Raw genomic sequence first — 4518 nt, 5'->3', positions numbered from 1 at the left:
ACCGGGTCTTCGGTGGCGAGTCCTTCAGCTGCCAGAGCTGTGCTGCCAAAGACCCGGTAGGGAACTGGTTCTTAAGATTTTGGCAGCTCATCACTGCCCATGCCCCATGCTGCAGAGGAAGGCGAAAAACCCAAATACACATAAATCTAATGTACATTAAAGGGTTTAAGTCTCTCCAAGTTAATACTGGGCCTGACCATACATTCACTGAAGTCCACTGCAAGACTGTTGCAAAAACAGTGATCTGTCAAGGTCAGCTTGCTGTACTGAGTAGTCCATCAGGACAGGCTGACTTTTATGCACATGCATACAGTGAACTAGCCTGTTTGCTGAGCACTTGAAGGGAAAGGGTGCTTCTCAAAAGGTAAGCAACATGCAGTGAAAACTGTGACTCTTGTCTCCAAGAGACATTCACCTATGCATCCAGGGCTATCCAGCACAAGGGCTATACCTCACTTACATCCCATTTAATCAGGAGTAAGGGGCCAGAACAGGCACAACCTAAGTGGGACTGAAGTGATCGGGTTGGTCTTCAGTACAGGAGTGAATTCTGCCCACAGTAAAAAAAAGTCTGTGACTCCAATTGATAGGAATATTCCGGTTGGTATGACTCTTCCCCACACAGTAAACTAAATGATTTATAACACAGCGGTGCAGAATATAGCTGAAGCCTTTACATTGCTGAAGGTTTTGAACAGGAGACTGCAAATCCCATGTTGCATCAAGTTAAAGGCGCGTTGGTACAGTCTGCTGTTTAACAAAACCTCAGTATGTTCAGTGCATGGTGAAAGTCCCCTGAAAAATCAACACATGAACCCGGGAATGCTAAATGCGGTCATTGGACAGCTGGTTTTTATTGTGTTACTGAAAGAAAAAATCAGGGGAACCTTACAGAAGGGTCTAATCCTTTACCCCCACATCTAGAAACTGTCTCCAGAGAACAAATAGCTTATCAAGATTCCCCCCCCTTACCCTTACCTGAGCAAATATTTAAAATCACCCTTGTATAATTCTCCTCCTCCATTCTCAAGTCATTTAAAATGGGCAAATAAAACGTAATTAGTTTTAGCCCCAATGTACAGGTAGGCAAGTAGATTTTAGTTTACCTTGCCTAGGACATTTTCAGAAGGATTTTGAGAGGCTCATATGGATCATTTCAAAAGCTTGCCAATACATGCAGTTGATTTACTGGGAACCGGATCTTCCAGGACTGACTTGCCATTTCTTTAGGCCGCGATAGTTACTTGTCACTGAATGGGAAGTGTTTGTGTGTCTCCATCCTGGAATAAAAGACAAATACATCCTAAGTAAATAATTATCACAACCATTCAGAATCTTCCATGTAAAAGCTTTTTCAAGAAGCAAACAGTGCAGGTGATGATAGGAATAGCCAAAGTAGGGAATTTTACTGGAATTCAAACCTTTAATTTAAAATGCATTAACCCATGAGTTTAATTAAAAGAACCACAAATAAACTAAGCCCATCCCTCTCTGGATTTGCCGGTGTATTCTGTTCCGTCAGGCGCCCATCCTGCAACTGGATCTGCTGGTGATACCTTGCACCAGCAGAGGTGTTTAAACCCAGAATCTCTCCAACTAAAAGGATGAGCCAATCCTGCGTTTTAGCCCCTGTTGCATTCAAAGACTTAAGGGCCTTGATCCTGCTCCCAATTAAGTCAATAGAAAAACTCCCATTAACTTCCCCAGTGCAATATCAACCTCTGACGACGAAAAGGGGCTCAACTTCATGGGCCGCCAACAGAGTTTGGTTGTGAAATCCCTGCCCTTCCTGCAGCATGGCCGAGCAGACTGGGACACGGGAGATGTGGGTTTTGTTTGGATGACTCTGAAGCAAGTCACTTTGGACTAGATTCACAAAGCTGGGCTGAGAATTCCACTTGTTGGCATGGCCCCGGGGGAGGTGGGGGGTGGTTTAAGACATTGGGATGCCTAAGCACCTTCATGAATCTGGACCTCTCAGATCTACTGCTGAAAAAAGTGTTATATAAGGAGCTAGATTTGATTAGATGGTAGAGGGGACCCAGTAGGGGAAGGTTGAGAACCCACGCCTTAGCTGGTCAGCATTTTTCACCAAAAATGCTGCCTCCCCAATTAAAAAATGGCTTTTTGATCAAAATGAAAATGTAATTTGATTGAAAATTTTCAGCTGTTGAAAACCAGAAGTTCTCTTTTTGGGGTCCATTCCCTCTTTTCAGTGGAAACAGGGAAGGGGACATTTTTCCAATGTTCCTATAGTCAAAAGACAGAAGTTCTGTAGCAAGATTTTCAGGGTGGGGGTCATTTTGCTCATATTTTCAGAAAGAAAGACACAGTTTTATATTTTAACCAGCTCTATAGCGGCTTGAAACATCTCTGTGTACCAGCCACTAGAGAGCATCAAATCCACATTCTCCTAGCTTGGGTTATGCATCTACTGACCCCTGCCCTCCACCCAGATGAAATCTCTCCGGGTCCCACGCTGGCCTCTCCGATTTCAGGATCGGGGCCTTATTTGCGAGCCCTGCCACGAGGGAAGATTTGATTGTGTGTATTGCACAGGGGCCAAGCCTACGGTCAGTGCTTAAATAAACAATAGCAATACTCCGCACGTATTACACTGGAGCTTCAATGTGTTGCTCAAACCTTTGTGATGTATCCCTTGCCTCTGAATGGGTTCGCACCCGAGAGGAAACAGCTCCCTTTATAATAGGGGAGACCCATGCTGGCTTGGGAACAACCCCACCTGAAGCTAACGGGGACAATCCCTGCTGGGCTTGGTCCCTTAACTACTTCACTGTGGGTTAATTAACGTTGGGAAGGTGCTTTGAGATCCTTAAAGAGTAGATGGTACTGAATATCTACCGCCTGTCTACCTTGAGCCCTGTGGAGGAAAAGCAAAGGATCATATCCCTATTTTGCATTTAGGGAAACTGAGGCAAAGGATGGGAAGTGACTGGCCCCAGGTCACCCAGCAGGCCAGAGGAAAAGCTAGAAATAGAACCCAGGTCTCCTGCATCCCCATCCAGTGCCACATGACTGAAAGCACCCACCGCTTCCTAGCCTGCAAGCTTCCCTGTGTAATATTGTTAGCCGGGCTCTGAAGGCTTCAGTACAGTTGCACGGGGCTAAGTTTTTTTAGTTAGATGAGCCTGTTTCACTCACTCACCCCAGCAGGTTCCATTTAATAAATCGCGTGTTGCAGTCTAGTCCTTCCAGCGTCTGGATTTCGGTGTGTGTCAGGTGAAAGTCGTATACCTACGCAGAAGAAACAGCTTTTGACTCCAAGCCCAGGCTCCCAAGTCTGCCGGGAGACACAAGTCCACAGCAAAGCATGGAAGACAGGCGGATATTCTGTAAGGCTGGGAAATGCAGCCCCTTGGAGTCTGAGTGGGACCAGGAGGCTGGATACGGGGAATGGCAGGGTATGGGACTTCCCCAGCGCGCACATGGGAGGTTACTGCGTCTCAAGCTGCTGTGCTGAAATTCACCCCCGGCCTTTGCGTCTCTCTCTCTCTCTCTCTCTCTGAGGCTAAGGGCAGATCTTCTGTTGGGTGCCCTGCCCTGAGCATTTGTTCAGCACAGCTCTACCAGATGGGCATGGCCACCCACTCAACTCCTCAGTGAAAGGACAAAAATCCCACCCCCAGATTTCTGGTCCACAAGCTATTCTCACAGCCAACGCAGGCTGTTTAACAGCCAGACGTTGCTCTGTGTTGTGTATTCTACGAGGAGCAAACCCACTTAGGTCTCCAAGCGGAGGGCCTATGAGCGTATCCCTGAACAGAGGGGCTAACCCTCAGGCTAGCAATACTTAAGGGTCCCTTGAACTAGCCGTTCAAATCCTGCTGGGTACAGCTCGGCTTTGGTACAAGTCCCCAGCCGTCGCTTGTGTGAAGTGTCTCACCCCACTCTGGTGACAGTAACACCTCAGCCATTTGCCAGGAGCGGAAGAGGGCTCCCGGCTCGCTAGCCATCCCCGTTACCTCTGCGTTCTCCACGATGCGGGCTGGGGTGATGCTTTTCGGGATGGTGGCGATGCCCCTCTGAATGTGGAAGCGGATGAGAACCTGCGGAGAGGGCAGGAGCTGGTGAGCCAGGATACGTGGCTGGTGCGATGGCCAGGAGGAGCACAGTCAGCATGAAGAGACAGAGACCCGTTTTTCCACACTGCACCCACAACCCCCGCCCCCCCGTGTAGCTTAGATAGGATGTTGCACATCTATATAGAGAAACACCACTAGGGCCAGTGCTGTCCCCCCCTCACCTGAGCGCTGGTTTTTCCATGCTTCTGAGCGATTTCCTTCACCGTGGGATTCTCCAGGAGGGGCACAGGGCTGTTCTCCTCCGAAGGGCTAAGGGAAGAGGACATGGAGAGTCCTGAACAATGGCTGCTGCTCTCGGAGAACAGGCAGCACTTTGCAAACAGAAGGCTGGTGGGGAGTCGCCTTCACAGCACCACTGGGAGGCAGCAAAGCCTCCTGCTGCTGGCTGGAGAAACAGGGAAGGGAACGGAAGGGA

The 4518-nt window shown here is 48.5% G+C and overlaps 1 long non-coding RNA gene across 1 annotated transcript; it reads right to left on the bottom strand.

Annotated features, from left to right (window-relative positions):
• Positions 1 to 988: 988 nt before the first annotated feature.
• LOC112112050 lies at positions 989 to 4024 on the bottom strand. The gene is made up of 3 exons (XR_003899954.1): positions 3984 to 4024; positions 3167 to 3255; positions 989 to 1280 (listed from the first exon to the last, which is right to left on the bottom strand). It is a non-coding gene; the product is annotated as an uncharacterized LOC112112050 (long non-coding RNA).
• Between the last annotated feature and the right edge of the window lie 494 nt (positions 4025 to 4518).

The sequence above is a fragment of the Terrapene carolina genome, unplaced genomic scaffold, assembly GCF_002925995.2.
Source record: "Terrapene carolina triunguis isolate 2854851 unplaced genomic scaffold, T_m_triunguis-2.0 Scaffold10609, whole genome shotgun sequence".
Classification (NCBI taxonomy): domain Eukaryota; kingdom Metazoa; phylum Chordata; order Testudines; family Emydidae; genus Terrapene; species Terrapene triunguis.
The sequence above is the reverse complement of the archived record's forward strand: the minus strand, read 5'-3'. Positions and strand labels throughout refer to the sequence as shown.